Here is a 20,563-nt window from a genome sequence, read left to right as displayed (position 1 = left end):
TTTGACAAAGAACCTTTTGTTTTGCGGTGTGTTTTGCAGTTTGTTCTTTGGAGGGAATCCCAATGCTACAGTTTTTTTTTTATTAGATGTGACTGGTTTTTCTTTCATTATTATTATGTTTTTTTAATGACATTTGATCGAATTTAAACTCTTTTCTTGAATTTGCGCCGGAAAACGTCACCATCCTGTTAATATCCAATGAAGAATATTTATGCAGTGTAGAAATACGCCTTTTTCTTTTCACTGTTGATCCATTCATTTTTCATTTTTGCCCACTAATCTTCACTTATCACTCACGAAAGTAGACAACACTATTTCCTCAGGAGGCCTTCCAAGCGAGGCCTATCCAAGGGAGGCCTATAGTTTCCCGAAGGGGCCTTTGGACGTTTGATATTCCACCTCGAAGTCCTAAGGGTTTGCACGAGTCCTGGCAATCGTTTCGTTCTCGTTATTGTTCACTTTCATAAATTGTCTTTATAATACTATAGGTTTTATGCGACGTAAATACCGACATGTTTCAAGTTCATTCACATTTGGAAATCAATAACTCAAACTCTTTTGAAAATGACCCCTTCTTAGTTTATTTATTATTCTCATTTTAATAAGCAAAAAGTTGGAACATAATCTTCAGCTCCTGAGGATCATCTTAGAAAAACATATTGACCCAGTTCCTCAAAAGTAATGAACTAAAGCCATTTTCAGTCTCGGAAACATTTAACGCATTTTACGCAAAGATTTTATTTAATTATTCATTTCTTCTCTTCCTTCCCCTGCTTCGTTTGCAATCTCCAGGGACACATTTTTCTTATCCTCTCGTCCATCTATATCTGACATTCTCATATGTCCTGCCCGCGCCCATTTCTTTTTCTTACTTATTAGAATATCCTCTGGTTTGCTTTCATATCCATGTTGCTCTTTTTCTGTCTCTTAGTGTTATTCACCTCATTATTCTTTCCATAGCTATTTGAGTTGTAAGTAGCTTATGTTCTAAGGCTTTAGTAAGGCTCCAAGTTTCTGATGCATAAGTTAATGTTGATAGGAAACATCAGATTAAATACTTTTCTTTTTAGAGTAAAGTGGATTTTACCTTTCATAATCTCATTTTGTTTACCAAAAGCTCTCCATCCCAATGCTTATCCTTCTTTTAATTTCGGTCTCATGCCCTGGGGAAACACTTTCTGTCTGTCCTAAATACGCAAATTCATTAACAATCTCTAGAGGTTCGTCCATAACCTCTATTTGTTGTCTCTGCATTTTCATTGAACATTATCTTAGTTTTACTCATATTCATTTTCAGTCTTATACTTTTGCTTTCTCTATTCAAATCTATGATCTTTTGTATTTCCTTCCCCATAAGTTGTTAAGGTATTCCCCATTTATGTTAAGTCCTACATTTTCGCAATCTAAATTCTTAAAAACTTCTTTTAGGCGTGCTGTGAATAATTTAGGAGAGATGGGATCTCCCTGTCTAACTCCGTCTCCTACTGTTATCTTCTTGACACAAGAGATAGGAGTGGCTTTCAAAAATCATTAGGCTAAAATTTACCATAAATTCACAAGGGACACTACCGATCCACCGTAGGAGACAACAAGTCCACCCCTGACAGGTGTCAGGGAGGCGGGGTTGGACATCTCATAACCACTACTGCCCCCTTACTGTGTTTACAAATATAATAATACTATTTCCATACATCTCTACTGCCTACCTGAAAATTTAAACAATTTACAAATTTCTTTTTATGTTAAAGGCTCAGTTTTATACATTCCTTGACTGATGTTCATATTATTGTTGTAACTTTCTTTTATAAAGCTAGATTCAATGATATTCCTTTCCATTGCATTATTAGAACACACAAACTTTTTTACCCATTCCCAGTTAATAGCATGATTGTCTCACTAGCATGTACAAGAATATAACCACTATTTCCCTGTGCATATCACACATATTTTTGATGTTGTTCTATTCGCATTTCCAGTGCTTTACCCGTTTTACCAATGTAAAAGTTGTTAGAAGACTTACATGGAATTTTATGTACACATCCTTTAGTATTGTCGAGGAGTTCTTGATAAGTGCATGTTTCGTTGTTTTGTTTTTAAAAGCGACATTAACACCAAAATTCTTTGGGAGATAGGGGATATCTTTCATATTATTAATATAAGGTAGCACAAGCAAATTTTTTGTGTTGTAAGGTTCTTTTTGGTTTTGATACATGGTCTTTTTTGCCGCTTCTAATGCATTGTTTAGTACACTGTCCGGATATTTCAGTTTCTTGCCTGTATTCCGGATCTTATCTATTTCTTCATCTATCTATTCTGGGGTACATACCCGTAGTGCTCTTAGAAACATAGATGCAAACACCTATTTTTAACCATATTGTTTTGTCCAAAACAGAAATGTACATAGGAAGAAATATTAGTAGGCTTTCTGTAAACACTATATTTAAACCCACTACTATTTCTCCGTATGAGGACATCCAAGAAAGGTAGGAATCCATCTTTTCCATTTCCATAGTAAATTTAATTGATTTAACCTAGCAAAAAAATTATTTACATCTTCATTCCCTGGCCATACACAAATTAGGACGTCAACTCATCTGAACCAAACTACATTGCATGAAATTAGGTTTTTTAATATTTTCTTTAAAAAAAAATCCGTATATAAGTTACTGCGCACTGGGGACAGAGGTTTTCCATTCCCATACCAAAATTTTGTGAGTAAAACTTTCCATTAAGTTCAAATTAACATTCTTCACACATTGTTTATCGGTAGTGTCCCTAGAGAATTTATTGCAAATTTTAGCCAAATGATTTTTGAAAGCCACTCCTACCTTGACACCTGCCTGTGGGTGGATCTCCAGTCTCAGACGGTTGTGTATGTTCGTCAGTACTGTCTCTGAAGTATTTAAATTTGTGACATCTAATACTATGTATTAGTCCTTCGTCATGTGTGGTAAATGAATCACGTGCTAAAGTGATTATAATCATATAATATATATCATATATATATATAATATATATATATATATATATATAATATATATATATATATATACATATATATATATATATATATATATATATATATATATATATATATATGTGTGTGTGTGTGTGTGTGTGTGTGAGTGTGTGTTGTGTGTGTGTGTGTCAGTACTGTCTCTGTAGTATATATATTTGTGGTTTCTAAATACTATGTATCAGTCCTTCGTCAAATTAAGTCGAAACCAGTCAGGACCTACACCCTGCCTCTTCTTTTCACCTGTGGGATATGTGTGGTAAATGAATCACGTGCTAAAGTGATTATACTCATATATATATACTATATATATATCCTAATATATATATATATATATATATATATATATATATAATATATATATATATATATTGTGCTATCTACTGTGGGACATTTAGACCTGTGTTTATCTATTTGGGTATAAAGTAATTCTTCGTCTGAGGTAGGCTCAACCTTTTTTCATCAAAGCTATCCACTATTGCATCGGGTACCTCGTGTAATAGCAGGGAAAAATAGATCAGTTTATGAACATTATTTAGAGGGAGATTATCCCCTGTAACCCATTTAGATGTTTTCAATTTTCCTACCCAATCTGCCACTGCGTCAAACAGCTTTGAACTATGTTCTACAAGGCTATTAGTGCCTTTCCATATTTATAAAGACTCGAAGGTCTCTCACCATATCTCCGTGTTCCTTTGAGCCATATGCTGTTTTCAAAAAATGCTTGCAAGTCTGTCCAGGTACGACATTTTGTAAATTGGAAACTCCTTGACCTATGACTGAGGTCTCCTTATTGAAATCTAGCAAGCTTTGTTTCGCCTCTCTGAATGCCTCTACATCGTCTACTATATTCTTTCCCGCTAAATAGTTATTAACTCCTTCTATGAAAATATTTACAGGCTGGGACAATGCGCCATCCACAATCCCTTTGAACGGGCTGACCCCCGCAGAAATGTTCGTCACGTGATGTAGTAGCGTCGTCGGTTTAGCATCCGCCATTTTATCTTGTTTCCCAAGGCTGTTTTTTTCCACTACACTTCCCCGATCTCAATAACATCAATGTATTTATATACACTAAACCAATCAAGAAAAATCAACAGAAATTTTCTCCCCAACAATGGATAACAAAAGGTAAGCCTGCCCCGTCCCCAATGACAAAATCAACCCCACAAAAATGACAATAAAAAAAAATAATAATTAATAAAGAAGGGATAGGAAGAGAAAAAGAACGCAAGGTGTTTCCGAGCTAACTCGCCTCTCTCTCTCTCTCTCTCTCTCTGGCACGACTCGCCGCAAAAATCCCACTCAGGCAAGTTCGTACACACAAACACAAGGAACATGAACAAGAACAAAAGGTTAAAGAAAATCCACAAAATATAAAAGAGAAAAAAAAATAAGAAAAGAAAAAAAAATCGAAAATACACTTACGTCTTCATATGACCGTAAACCGAATTCACATACACCGCAAACTGTGAAACACTTTAATATGTCGAAAACTAAACTTTTTCTCTCCCCGTTTTTTTTTTTTTTTAAACACCTTTATTCCGTAATCTCAAGAAATCAACTGACTTCGCTTGGGAGAGGAAGACTGTCTGAGGAACAGCTTCTCTCTGTCGAACAGCAGTAATGACCCTGAGTTGCCTGTGACATGATTAATAACCCCTTTTCCTATCAAAATAAAAAACGAAACCCCCGACCCCCTATTTCTAACTGGTCACCAGTCTCTTCGGGGCGTACCTACAGCTTGAAAAAATATATAAAAAGCCTTTACCGAGGCCACCACTGTATCCCCCCTTTATTCCCTAAACTATACAAACTGGGAACTCTTACCTGTTGCCAACGGTGCCCAGATGTCACGAGGCTATTAAGACTGCGTAAATATAAAAAAAATACTATTTATTTCCCAAAGCAATTGGTTATAACAAAGAACAAAATGATTAACAAGTCATAATGGCATAAACACCCAAATCTACCCATAAAGAAACCAGTAAGATAACATTCTACCCTCCTGACTAAGGTTACACTCTCAAACCCCAAAAAGTCATTAGTTGTCCTAGTATTAGTCAGGTTAGAGAATCCCGTTTCTAATCAACCATGGAATCGGACCCATCTTTTCGATGGGGCGTTTTCTCCCGACACTCGGAGCAACCACTTGCCGTTATCTCTTTTGCACAAAGAATGTATCTTCCACAAGCACCCTGAACCAGTAGGCCTGTAATACGCGTACAAACGAAATGCACATGACTCGCAAACGGGGAACGACCTCTGAGACAAGTTGCTTGTTCAGCAAATACCTTTTTCTCCAATATGAACTAGCAGCGTACCACCCCTTGTCTCTAGGCGAGTAGAGCTATGTGACTTTATTATTATATAAACACTTTAAACATATTAGCCATTCCCCCTCTTTTCACCTCTTAAGATATATATATACATATATATATATATATATATATATATATATATATATATATATATATATATATATATATGTGTGGTGTGTGTGTGTATGTGTGTGTGTGTGTGTGTGGAGTTTCCCATATTTATAGAGATTTTGCTGCAAGAGATGTATTATTTAGCACTCGCTCCTTTTTGGAGCTGAGCCTCCCACCAAAGATAATGATATTATGGAACAATGAAGAGAATGCAACGTGGGAATCGGGAGCACATCAATCAGTAGCCATGAATATATGCTTCATTTTTCTGTATAGAAAATGTTTATGTTAAATTCAGCCAGACTTCAACAATATATATATTTTTTACACTTCCGTCAAAGAACTCATAATTCATGACTTAGTTTTTGATACAGACACTGAAATCGTTCAATAAATGAAGTTATAAAAACGAGAAAACATAAAGTCAGAGGCAAAAGCGAAGTTTCATCAGACACAAATCCCAGGACGTGTCCCCTGTGCCAGGTAAGCGAGCTCTATTTCCCTCTACGGTCTCAGACTTGGTTTATTTCCTCTGACTTGTCAACATCGCACAGGGAGCCATGTAGGAGAGCATCGAATTACTGAGTAAGTGCATTGTGAATGTTAGTGTTTAGTGATTGTACTTCATTACTATTTAATTAGTTCTTCGCTACTGTATGCAAAGAAAGTCCTGTAATTTACACAGGAACCATTTATGCTTGACACTTCTTTAGATCCAAGAGCAGATGCTTAGGCCTTGACCACAACGGTTGGAGTGCTTAGGCCTGTTTTCGTAAGGTAAATTTTCTCTGTGAAATTGGGTAAAATAATAATAATAATAATAATAATAATAATAATTAATAATAATAATAATAAAATAATACAAAAGAACTACAGAAGATGGATGCCGGGTACCTACTCAAGAGAGGCAAATCAGAATCAAGCCATCTGATGTTCATGGACGACATCAAGCTGTATGGTAAGAGCATCAAGGAAATAGATACCCTAATCCAGACTGTAAAGATTGTATCTGGGGACATCAGGATGGAGTTTGGAATAGAAAAATGCGCCTTAGTCAACATACAAAAAGGCAAAGTAACGAGAACTGAAGGAATAAAGCTACCAGATGGGAGCAACATCAAACACATGGGCAGTGCCAGTAATCAGATACAGCGCAGGAATAGTGGAATGGACGAAGGCAGAACTCTGCAGCATAGATCAGAAAACCAGGAAACATATGACAATACACAAAGCACTACACCCAAGAGGAAATACGGACAGATCTATACATAACATGAAAGGAAGGAGGGAGAGGACTACTAAGTATAGAGGACTACGTCAACATCGAGAACAGAGCACTGGGGCAATATCTGAAAACCAGTGAAGACGAGTGGCTAAAGGAGGTGCATGGGGGAAGAAGGACTAATAAAAGTAGACGAATACCCAGAAATATACAGACAGGAGAATGACAAACAGAACAGAGGACTGGCACAACAAACCAATGCACGGACAATACATGAGACAGACTAAAGAACTAGCCAGCGATGACACATGGCAATGGCTACAGGGAGAGCTAAAGAAGGAAACTGAAGGAATGATAACAGCGGCACAAGATCAGGCCCTAAGAACCAGATATGTTCAAAGAACGATAGACGGAAATAACATCTCTCCCATATGTAGGAAGTGCAAAACGAAAAATGAAACCATAAACCACATAGCAAGCGAATGCCCGGCACTTGCACAGAACCAGTACAAAAACAGGCATTATTCAGTGGCAAAAGCCCTCCACTGGAGCCTGTGCAAGAAACATCAGCTACCTTGCAGTAATAAGTGGTACGAGCACCAACCTGAGGGAGTGATAGAAAACGATCAGGCAAAGATCCACGGGAATATGGTATCAAAACGGATAGGGTGATACGTGCAAATAGACCAGACGTGACGTTGATTGACAAAGTCAAGAAGAAAGTATCACTTCATTGATGTTGCAATACCATGGAACACCAGAGTTGAAGAGAAAGAGAGGGCAGGGAAAAAATGGATAAGTATCAAGATCTGAAAATAGAAATAAGAAGGATATGGGATATGCCAGTGGAAATCGTACCCATAATCATAGGAGCACAAGGCACGATTCCAAGATCCCTGAAAAGGAATCTAGAAAAACTAGAGGCTGAAGTAGCTCCAGGACTCCTGCAGAAGAGTTGTGATCCTAGAAACGGCACACATAGTAAGAAAAGTGATGGACTCCTAAAGAGGCACTATGCAACCCAGAACCCCACACTATATATACCACCAGTTCGAATTGGAGGACTGTGATAGAGCAAAAAAAACAAAAAATAAAAAATAAAAAAAATAATAATAATAATAATACTTTATTAAAAGTAATGGCTACTTCAGCAGCATTACACTTGTAGAGATTCTTCTCTATTTTCCGAATAGCGGCTTTTTCCGTGCTACTTAGACAGGCTAGTAGAGCACCTATGGAGGTCATGATCAAATACAGAGTCAAAATTGGTGTATATATTTGAATTTTACAGATAAACTATGATACCATAGTTATCAAAGTCATTAACGATATATATATATATATACATATATATATATATATATATATATATATATATATATATATATATATATATATATATATATCATATATCCTATATATAATATATATATATATATATATGTATATATATATATATATTTATATATGTATCTCTCTCTCTCTCTCTCTCTTCTCCTCTCGTCTCTCTCTCTCTCTCTCTTTTCTTGAAACAAGCGAGCTTTCGTCTGGAGCTGCCAGGCATCCTCGGGCTGAGGGTGGACTGATCTTGAAGCGGTGTCCGTCCTCGTTTTATATTTGGAGTTGACAGCAGGGGTCTGCCCCATGCTGATCTACTATTGGCTGGTGGCGGTAGGTCTTCGTTTTTCATTGGTGGCTTGAACCGGGTCTCAAGCCCCTTTCTACGCGTTGATGGTTGCGATACTGTAAGTCCTGCAGCCGCCTAGACCTCCTTAGCGGCGCGGTTACGTCGATGGGCGTTTCGCTATGCTGCGGGACGTCACGGCTAACTTGATTATGGTTGGCTGCAGGAGTATCTCGTTTGGGGGCGTTGTCTTCCGTGGAGTTTGTCGTGCTCGGTGGGGTCATTGTTGGTGGCAGGTCTCCTCATCACTCGTGGAGGAGAAAATTCTTCCTGCGTCGTATTTAGTGTAGGTTTTACTTGCTGGATGAGAAGTGCCTCCAGCAGGCGTAACCGACGGGCATCAGGGCCTTCCCGATGATCTTCGTGTTTTGGATGATCACATCCCGGGAGATGGCCTCTTGATGTTTGATGCGTGTGTGATTCTTAATAGCCCCTCTTGGGCGTGGCATGAGAGGTCTCTTCGACAGGCGCATGTAGTCATACCAACGTAGGCGCCGCTGCAACCGCGGACTGGGCATGTATACTAGTACACCACATGCGTCTGCTTCAGGGGGTCTCGTAACTGTGGAGAGGGGTTATTTTTCATAGTAAGGTCGCGCATCCTCTGATTCTGGTAGTAGATAATTAGGTCGATATTTTTGGTGTCGTCGGTCGGGGATACATTTTCAGAAATAATTTTCTTGACTGAGTCCTCTTCTTCACGGTAAGGTGAACTCATGAATGCTTTATAATACAGCTTGATATTATCCTGGGGCGGGGTTGCGGGCTCTCACTACCGTACCATTTCTCCAGGGCTGTACGGAACTTCTTTGCTTATTAATTTATTTGAATACCAGTTATTTTACTAGTACTTGGGAGGCGCGGGTCGAGTTCCTGATGAGTGTCCTGCCAGGTCGAGCAGTGGAGAGGCTCTCCTGACGAAGGCCCTGACGGTCGTGCTTTTGAATCTGGCGGGGCACTCGCTGTCACCATTGAGGCAAAGTCCTAGGTTGGTTTTCTTGTGTAGACGGAAGTACGGTAGGCCGTCTTCCGTCTTACTCACAAGGACGTCGAGGAAGGGGAGCCGATCGTGGGTGCTGTATTCAACCGTGTAATTCAGCACGCTGCACTGCTGAAATGCCTGACGGAGGGCTTCTACCTCATTCTCGGCGTCGACTTGAACAAAGATGTCGTCGATATATCGTCCATATCTGCGGGGTTGCTGCATCCTAGCGAAGACTCTTTCCTCCACGGTTCCCATGTAAAAGTTAGCGAAGAGTACCCCCAGTGGGGAGCCCATCGCTACTCCGTCCTTTTGGCGGTACATCTGTCCAAGGTGGGTGGAGAAAGGGGCCTTCTTCATGCAGATCTCCAGCAGCGTACGGAGCGAGGCTTCGGGTATGTTGAGGGGCGCCGTCGACTGACTCCTGTAGACACGCTCAAGGATGATGTCAATGGTTTTGTCTACAGGCACGTTTGTAAACAGGGACTCTACGTCCAGCGAGGCGATAATCCCGGTGCCAGGGGCGTCCTTGATGACTTCTAGGAATTCTATTGACGACTGCAGCTGTACCGACTAGACTTAGGGGCTCAAAATTTGGTTAAGAGGTTTAGCCAAGGCGTAAGTAGGGGCGGGGCGGGCGTCTGGCTGATGATCGGCCCGGAGGGGGTATCCTGGGTTGTGAGTTTTTATGTTACCGTATAGATAACCCAGGCTGTAGTCTCCTTGTATGGGCGGGAGATGGACAGCGTTATCGCAGCATTCACTACACTGATGACCCCGTTGGCCTCCCTCTTGATGTCGTCTGTCGGGTTTCTTGTCAGGCGCTCGAACTTGCTCTCGTCGGATAAAATGGCATCCAGCTTCTCGTGGTATTCAGCAGTGTCAATCAAGACGAAGGCGGTCGTCTTGTCCGCGCATCGCACCGTGATGTTCTCTTTCTCCTTCAGTTCCTTCGCCGCTTTCTTCATCTCCTTGGTGAGGGTCCCGCTGGAGTGCGAGCCCCTCTCCGTAAGTGCTTCAGCAAAGTAGGAGGGGTTGAAGGGCGTCGGTAGTTCTCACGATGCTCCGGGCTTCGAGCTGCTGGATGGAGTCGAGGAGCAACTCGATTTCGAGTCTCTTGTCGTGAGGTCTGGGTCTCGAAATGAAGTGGCAATTAAGACCCAGCTTCAGAAGGGCGTCTTGATCGGGGGTAGGGTCGTAGTCAGTTAGGTTAATATATCCTTGGGTTCGTACATGGACGCGGAGTTTGCCGCCGTTCAGGGAAATGAGCTTACGAAGGGCACCTCTCATCCGTTGCTTCATGTCGTCCTCCTGAAGGCGGGCGAGGCATCTCTCGATGTTCCCAGGGTACATTGGTACATCTGTGGGGATGTCTTCTTCAATGGGTGTGTCACGTTCAGGATTATCGAATTCGGTGTTGTCCAATCCATGATTACCTTCTTCTCGAAGGGCACCAGGACGTGCTGCTATAGGTTCCTCTCCTACTCCACTGGTGCCAGGGCTGCTTCTCACTCTCCCCTCCCACTCCTGCCGCAGTCTCTTGGTCTCATTCTGGAGAGCACGCAGTTCGGTAGTTTTGATTACTATTTGCCGCTGTAGGAGGGATTTTCTAAAGCTCCTGGTCTCCTCATTATTTCTTGCTGATGGGTCGTGTAGCCGAATATTAGTGTACTTAGGAAGCACGGAAAAAGCCGCTATTCGGAAAATAGAGAAGAATCTCTACAAGTGTAATGTTGCTGAAGTCGCCATTACTTTTAATAAAGTATGCTTGAGAGAGGGTCTGCTTCCTAAGTACAATAATAATAATAATAATAATAATAATAACTAATAATAATAATAATCAAAAATAATAATAATAATAATAATAATAATAACAACAATAATAATAATAATAATAATAATAATAATAATAATAATAATAATAATAATAATAATAAAGATTAAAAAAAATAGTAATAAAATATAGTGCTAAGAGCTGGACCAAGACCTTTCAATACGGCCTTCCGAAGACATTCTCGGCAGGGAGATCGCTACTCCAGATTTGCACTTTCGGTTGTCCGATTTTTATGTCTGTGTTGGAGACGCATTATAAAATATATTAGCAATGGTAAACACGTTGAACAGACGTGAGGATATAATATGATGTTAGTGCCTGTCTACTGGATATAATGAACTTCGGGAGGGGGAATAGAATGGGTGAAAATGTTTCAATATTTATAGTTAGCATATCCTGAACAATTCATTCACATTTCCGTTTCAAGTAATTATTTGTGTTGTGATGCATCATCTCTTTTGTGAATGTGCGGGTGTTAAAAATGCTCTTTATGATGGGACTTTGGTCTTAATATCAATCGAATTCCCATATCCGATAAAATTTCATTTCATCCACACGAACCAACAGCAAACTAAAGAACAATTCATTATGGTAAGACACGTTGGGCTGCGAACCTCGACATGGCTGCAGTGTCCTAACTATAGGCAAGAAAAAAGAAAGTGACAAAGACGCTATTAAAGCGAGAATACTTATCTTACATTTCTTTTTTTTAGAGGAACTGAGAGTGGAACCATATGGACTGGTTTAATTATTGGCGCCATATAACTGGTTTAATTATTCAAAAATGGCTCAGCACACATACTTGTATTTGATGCCAATTGTGACCCCAATACTTCACACAATACTTTGTGTGAAGTAATAACTCCAAACCAAAGGATAGTGATAATATATAGTATATATATATATGATATATATATATATATATATATATATATATATATATATATATATACTATATATATATATATATATATATATATATATATATATATATATATATATATATATATGGGGTGCCTGTCAGGGGGGTAACCACACACTAAAAGTGTCTGGGGCATACCATCACTAGCATTCTAGGAGTGCAGTGCAATTGTATTACAAATTTTACTTTGGTATCTCCAATGTTGGACGCAGATCCTGCCTCCCCCTCCCCACTCGTTGTGGGGCGTCTTTCAGGGGGTAACCACCCACTAAAACGTTCGTCATTACCCACCACAGTATTCTAGGTATGTGCAGTGCTATTGTAGTGTAAATTTTACTCGGTATCTCCTAAGTTGGATCTAAAATCCAATTAACGCACCCCCCCCCCCCCCCCTTTTCAGTGCGTCTGTCAGGGAAACCCACCCTCCAAAATGTCTGTCACTGGTCATTCTATAATCAGTTAGAGTCTGCAGATATATTTATATTAGTTTCAACTGGTATTCATATATTGGATCTAGACCCAAAATCTAATGAGCAATTAGTGGTGCTTGTTAAGTAAGGCCAACCCATTTATTTTCGGCAGACGGTCAGTTTCACAGTTTACAGTCTACTCCTAAATACCAGTAGGGGTTACAGTCGGTATCTCGTTCGTTGTATCTCAACGGATCCGGGGCTGCCGCTCTATAGGCGCTGCTGCGGGATTAGGGCCGGGCTTGCCGGGGGATCAGATAGGTTGCCTGGCGACGCAAATTTCCGAGATGGATACTAGTATTGCACCGGTCCCGGTTTTTTTATGCTATGCCCCTACGTTAGGTAAGGTGAAATTCGCTAGCCAGCAATTTGGGTGTGGGAAACATAATGAAACTATTTTCAAGAATCGTCTATGGTTAATTCTTAAGATAAGGCGTCCCACTTTTTTCAGGAAAGTTTCGGTACATACTTGGTTTTTAGTTAGGGAATCTGCTGCCTGGCCGAGGCTGTTTTACTGAAGCGATTCTAGAAGTTATAAACCACTGTCAAAGAGATTGTCCTTCGAGAGAGAGGAAGTAAGTATAGAATAATCAGTTATGCTGACTGAGAAGAGATATCAGAGACATAAAAACCGATTCTTGTCCAGGTCCGTTGCAGGTTGCCAGACAGCCTACTAGGTAGGTCAGCAGTTTAGAATGTGGCCCGTTATGGATTCAGCTGACATAAACATGACCATGAGTATGAGAGACGAAAGTGATCACAAAAGTGAAGGTGAAATATGTGTTAGTTCGGACGTCATGTTCACTATGACTTGGTTTATGAAGTCAGATCCTTCCGCCGGAAGGTCTCAGAAGAAGGAGAGAGAAAGATGTATCATAGAAGAAGGAAAGGTTGGGAGTGAAACTGCGTTATGATACTCTGTGGTCGTGCAAGTGACACATAAGATTTCTCTCTCGGTGTCAAGGAAGGACTTCGACATTTTTCTACTCTGTTTCTCAGTATGAGAAAATTGAACCTAGACTTCGTGTTACTTAAGCTCACTTTTAAACTTAGATTATTTTGGGTTCAAAACCAGTTTTGATTCCAGGGAACCTGTAAAGATAAGAGGTACAATAAATAAAAAATAAAAAAACACACAACCTGCAGTGGGTTGCCATGAAGAATAAGCTATTAACTGTGTAAACTAATTTATAGTTTCTACATTAAATTAAAAACCAATGGCCACTGCCTAAGTTACATCAATAATTACAAAAACTATAACACACACACATGTATATGTCTTATCACATCACCGTTATTCATATATATGCATCAAGCTACAAATGTCCTTTAATAGCCTTGTGGTTAAAGCGCTTCACTGTATATCTCTATTTTTAGTTCTGTGGTTTCACGCCTATGAACTGACGAATTTCTATCAACTAAAAATTTCACCGTCGTTACCATATATGAAAAATATGATAACGCCGAGGTAGAGCAAATTAGACATTAAAGGACATATCGTATATATACATATATATATATATATATATATATATATATATATATATATATATGTATATATATATATATATATATATATACATATATATATATATATATATATATATATATATATATATATATATATATATATATATATATATATATAAACTTGCTGTTATTAACAAGAACAGTATAGCTTGTCGGATTTTATTATATTGTAGAAGGAGAGGTACCCTCTCTCTCTCTTTTTCATTTTGCGTTCGGGACCATACTCTGTGACATCGTTTGTAATTATATATATATATATATATATATATATATATATATATATATATATATATATATATATATAGATATATGTGTGTGTATGTGTTGTATACGTGTGTGTTTGAACATTATATATATATATATATATATATATATATATATATATATATATATCAATCAGGTAATAATTACACAAGAAAGAAACGTCTGCTCTTCAATATGGTGCTGTTTTATGGTGAATGGTGTAATTCCTGAAATCAGCTGTCAGCTAAATGTAGAGGTATACTTGGGTCATACCTCTCAGTCCACTAATTAGCAGTAGACAGACCCTCTGCTGGTTGTTCAGGCGATGTGTGTATGTTCTTTTTCATAATTCAGCCAGAACACTAATTGGTACTATATATCTTCTCTCGTCAGGACACCATAGTATTTTTATATTTTTTGTAAAGCTGCTGCACCTGGATCCCAAAACATTAAAAAAAATCGGCCAATTGCAATATCATGCAATCATTAAGAATGATATAACTCCCTATCGGCATAATAAATTTCTAGATCCATTTTTGGAGGATTATTGCAGCGCCGAGGAGCACTTCCCCACTGCAGTAAAAACTTGTCATAAACACATGTCGGTAATTTATCGGTAGTAATATATCTCAAGCATGTGACAAATGTCACCTTTTACTTACTGTGCATAGACCATATTTTTCAAGCGATGGGTACTACTACCTACGAAGAGCTTCTGTATTTCTGTAAAATGCCACATCACATTCGTAAATTCGTACGAGTTGCACTTCGAGGGATCAAACCGGGACGTAGGTACTGTTCTCGATGAAGATCCAGACCAAACTGTTCGTAATTATATGATATCATACCGAAAATAGATAAAAAAAATAATTATAAGAAAAAAGTTGTTGTTGGATCCTCACAGCAGAACGGCAGTTGTTTATGCTTTTCAAGCCTCCATCGTTTTCTTATATGACGAGTCAAAAAGAAAACGTCGTGTCAATGAATGGATACGAGGATATTTATTTCTTTTTGCGACAGCAGGTCTGGGCGCAGTATTTTTCCACAAATTAACGAATTTTTGTTTTAGCGTAATCCAGCTCGGTAGATCTAGGGTACTTATCCGCGGCAGCCTAGACTATGGTAGTTGCGGTTTTTCTATGCAGTTTTACCTCCTGAACAATTATTTCAAGTAATATTTATTCGGACGACTGTAATTAACCCCCCCCCCCCACACAAACTAGGAGCCAGTACTAAACACTGCGAAATACATTGGACGCCCCAATCCCTAGTGGATGTCGTATCCGCGGTTAGTTTCCTTGCAGTCAGTGCGGACTGCTTCTGTAGAAATACCTCTAACTCCTTTTAGCATTTTAAACCTTGTCCTGAAAATATCATCACGAGAATATTTTCACATTCTTCTTGTCCTGCTAGAAGACTGCAATGATATGCAAGCATGACTTTAACTAAGCCAAAACGGAAACTAGACCCTTTCGGAAACAAATAACAAGAAAATTATGCCTCTAGGTTGAAAATCAATGGCGCCTTAGAATTTGAAGTTGTAAAACTTTACTCACGAGTAAAATACGCCTCAAGTCAAGCCGTTTTTTTCTTCTTCTTCTTCTTTTTTTTAGAAGTTTGGGCAGAATTATAAGAAACGTTTAGTTAAGTATCCAGCTCTTGCATCATAACCAGAATATTTTTCTAATTCATCTTATTTGGCACTAGAAATATTAACACTGTCTGCCATGAAAAGAGAATTACGAACTGCTGGAGACTGTTTAATGATAGAAATTCCACTGGACGATCTCCGTTAGCTTCAGTTCAAAGTTTTTCGTTATTAGCCTGGCTTCCTCTATAAGCCGCTTTACAGTTGTTCCTTAGTGGGTTGTTGGTCTCTCCATATTCACAATACCGTCTCTAATTATATATTTGATATTCTCAGCAATAATAATAATGAGAATCAAAAAATAACTTTTGTACAAGACAAGTTCCATCCAGCCAAATGTAAACAAAATATCGTGACTTCACTGAGTAGAGATGAATGACCGAAATCGGGTATCCAGCATTTAAAGGACAAATGCCGGAGCAGCTCGATCGAAAGGATTGACAAAAATCAAAGAAAAATCTGGAAAAAGAAAACAATTCCCATCATCCATTTCTTGACAGGTGACCCTTGTGTCTATTGGCATTTAAATGCTTATATGATGAGTCACCTTATTAATACTCGCCATTTGCTCTCAAAGGTTCAAGTTATTTTCTAACTGTTCAGGTTCCTTAATAATGTGTCATTCTTTGATTTCCTAGACATACTATTTGTCTTCATTGAGCAAATACTCTGCTACCTTATGTCCTCTGATTGCAAACAAAAATCACATACTACCTATAGCTATTTTCTAAATAAAAAGTTTCTCCGAGTAATGACATTTAAAGAGTGATCAAAATCTATTGGGTGGGATTTAGCCTAAAACAATAAAAATAAGAAAAAAAAACCTTCTAGACAGTTCACAAGAAAACTAACTTATTTGCAATTTCACTCGGTCTTGATGACCCAATTTCAAATTTTTTATTGCCAATACAAAAAGTAACTTGGCCAATTAATCAACGAAATTAAGAGCATCCGAATAAAAACTAAGTAGCTTATTGAGCATTATCAAGGAAAAGGTGTTCATAGCACACACGCATATACATATATATATATATATATATATATATATATATATATATATATATATATATATATATATATATATTATTATATATGTGTGTGTGTGTGTGTGTGTGTGTGTGTATTATGAAATTATACAAATCCAGTAAAGTTCAACACATTTATTGCATTTTCGTCTGAACACACAACACATTAATAGGAATTTAAATAGAGAATCCTCACATAAAACCACAATGGTTTCCTTTTCTTGAGAAGGTCCTTCTAATGATGTGTTTATAGGCACCTCTGTATCCATTTGCATGTCCGGTGAGATGTCAATACTTTTTTTTTTTTTGCTTTTAATGTGACTGAATAATAATAATTATCATTATTCAGTAGATAAACCATATTCATATGGAACAACCCCACATTGACCTGAAATTCAGGCTTCCAAAGAATATGGTGTTCGGGAGAAGTAAACGTAAATCATTTCAGCTTGCAAATCTCTCGCTGGGAAAACCGAAGATTTACGAGACATTTAAGATTGGGCATCGAACAGCTTCACTTTTCTTATTTGCCAAGGTCCTTCCTAGCGCCTCAGTGGCTGTGGTGGTGTGGTGTTGGCGTCCTACCACCATACAAACAAACAAACAACAAAGTCCTTCCTCAGCCTATTTAAGAACGTTGTGATGGAGAGGGACATATTACAAGCGAAATATTTCGCCTGAAAATAGATTGAATTGAATTGGATGCACTGAATATAGAATGTAGGCCAAATTCCAAGCAATGGGACCTTTGAGGTCATTCAGCACTGAAACACAAAATTGGCAGTAAAAGGTTTGAAAGGTGTAACATCAGGGAAACCTCAAAACAAGCAACATACCAATTTGCACTCATCTAGTTTCAGTAGTTTTTAAGATCTGAGGGAGGACAGAAAACGTGTGGACAGAGAGACAAAGCCATCTCAATAATTATCTTTTACAGAAAACTTGAATCGGCTGATTACCAATTTCCAGATCTCGTCATACAACTTCCTTACTCTTAAAGCAAAAGTGATTGCCAGGGGAATAGAATATCATATTAAAATTGAAGTTGTGTAAACTTTCCTACTGAAGCAAAACTAGACATCATTCGGCATTTTGGGCAGAAGAAGAACAAAATCCTATGGCTTTCCTACTCAGTTTATACAATTTTTCTATTTCTCATAAAGGGCATTGAAAAAAAATTTAACTTTATTTTTTTTTTTATTCTGGAAATGGCCATGATTGTGTCCTTTTATCTTGTAACATTTTCAGAGAGAAGAAAAAGAAGATAATTTTGACTATAATATTGATATTTCAGGTCTCTCCATTCAAGTGGCGTACACCTCCACCTCCAGCAAACCCCAACCCAGTAAGTAGTGCCTGGTGGAACCTTCTGGATGCTGAGATATCTTCCAATGACACCTCGTGAGTGGCAGGCCAGGTACTCATTAGACAATGTGTAAGGACCGGTGTATCTGGCCAGCAAGGCATAGGACAAGAAGTCCCCCGTTGTCAGATTGTCCCTGCCAAGGCGTATCTGGAAGGAACGATTAGGTCAGTCTTCACTGAGAAAGGATTTTCCATTAAACATCATTGTTATCATCTCCATATTCTCTTCTCGGAAAACTATCTGAGGAAATTACTGTAGTTTGCATCGTAATATCAGATGCAAACACCTCTACAAAGTGTCATAGATTTTATGTATCAAGTGTAATCGTTCTAGCGTAGTTCTTAAAAAATTTCACACTTATACTTCAAGTATTTGTACCTGAGTTAATGTATCGTTAATAAACACAAACATGGAAATCTTGTCACATAAACACAAACCTGGGGTGTAGCATACCCCATTTTTTTATCACGAAAAAACCATCTTGCGTTCAAAATTTTTTATTTCTGAAAAAATCAACAAAAAGTTCAATCTTTACTCATTCTTTTAATGATTAAACCTCCTTGAATAACTGAATTTTTTTAGAACTAAACATTAATAAAACAAAAATATTGAAAATTCATTTTTTAAACGACAAATCCAAAATAAAAATTTGCCATAAATGTAATTTCCATAATAAACAAACAGGCTTCCTGCCATGGCGAGGTGGGTCCTCTCGCCTTCCCCTCACCAGCCCTCAGCTCTCTGGCACCACATCTCACTGTATCAAAGATTGACAAAAAATGGTCAAAATTTAACAGAAAAATTACACTATTTTAACTTTATGTTATGTTATCAGTTATTGCTCCTCTGAATACATCCTAATTGATGCTTAGAGTGTGTATTACAGATTTATGATAATATATATATATATATATATATATATATATATATATATATATATATATATAATTTATATAATATATATATATACTCCACAGGTGAAAAATAAGAGAGTGGTGTAGGTCCTGACCTTACCGGTTTTCGGCTTGAAAATAAATGCTGCACCGGTCAGGACCTACACCCTGTCTCTTATTTTTCACCTGTGGATATGTGTGATAAATGAATCACGTGCTAAAGTGATTATATATATATATATATATATATATATATATATATATATATATATATATACATATATATATATGTATATAGTATGATATAATAATATATAATAATATAAATATAATATAATATGTGTGTGTGTGTATGTGACCTAGAAACACATACATGGGGTACCATGCACCCCATCATCTCCAAAACACATACTCGGGGTGGTATTGCACCCTAAATAGAATTATACTAAAACACTAACATGGGGTGTGCTGCACCAAAAACAAAAATAACAACTACAACAATAGGAGCACAGGACACTCCACATACCCACCCTCCTAGGGCAAACTCTAGATTAAACCAAAAGTGACGGTAAAGTGCTGGCAGCTGCTATGGCAGAGTTGCCTTTTTTTTTTTTGTGGGGTGTACAGAACCCCATGTTCGTGTTTAAGGGTTAACATGATCTATAATCTACCTTTTCATAACTGCAGTTTCAAGAAATCTTAACTATCATAACTCGTTTTAGTCACATGACTTACTATCTGGAAAAGAATAGTGTGGAAGAGGGCGCAGGGGAAGGGGTGGGGGGGGGGGAGGGGTGGTTAAGAACATCACTGGCAGCATAGTGAGTGGGTTTGGAAGGGGATGACATGTAAATTGAAAAACAATGAAATGCTAAGTATTCTGTCTCATTGTTTCACTGTTCCCTCGCGGCTGTAAATTTGTTCGTATAATCATCACCTTTTCTTGATTTAAAAGCAAACATATATATATATATACATTTATATATATTATATATATATATATATATATATATATGTGTGTGTGTGTGTGTGTGTGTGTGTGTGTGTGTGTGTGCATTGGCATTGCATCCGTAAATTTGTGTATATATTTTTCCAACTTTCTCATATTCAGTCACAAAGAGGCTTTTAAGCATAAATAATTCATTATCTCTCGGCAGAGGGAAATCCATCCTAACCATGAATCGAACCCGTACTGTGATTTGGTAGAAAGAAAGAGATTTATCTCTACCTCAATGTTGTGTTGAACTGGTTGCCATTAGGAAGATCCTGACCAGGGATACGTTCCGGACTTCTCCC

The sequence above is a fragment of the Macrobrachium nipponense genome, chromosome 25, assembly GCF_015104395.2.
Source record: "Macrobrachium nipponense isolate FS-2020 chromosome 25, ASM1510439v2, whole genome shotgun sequence".
NCBI classification, from domain to species: domain Eukaryota; kingdom Metazoa; phylum Arthropoda; class Malacostraca; order Decapoda; family Palaemonidae; genus Macrobrachium; species Macrobrachium nipponense.
This window is presented reverse-complemented; position numbering follows the sequence as displayed.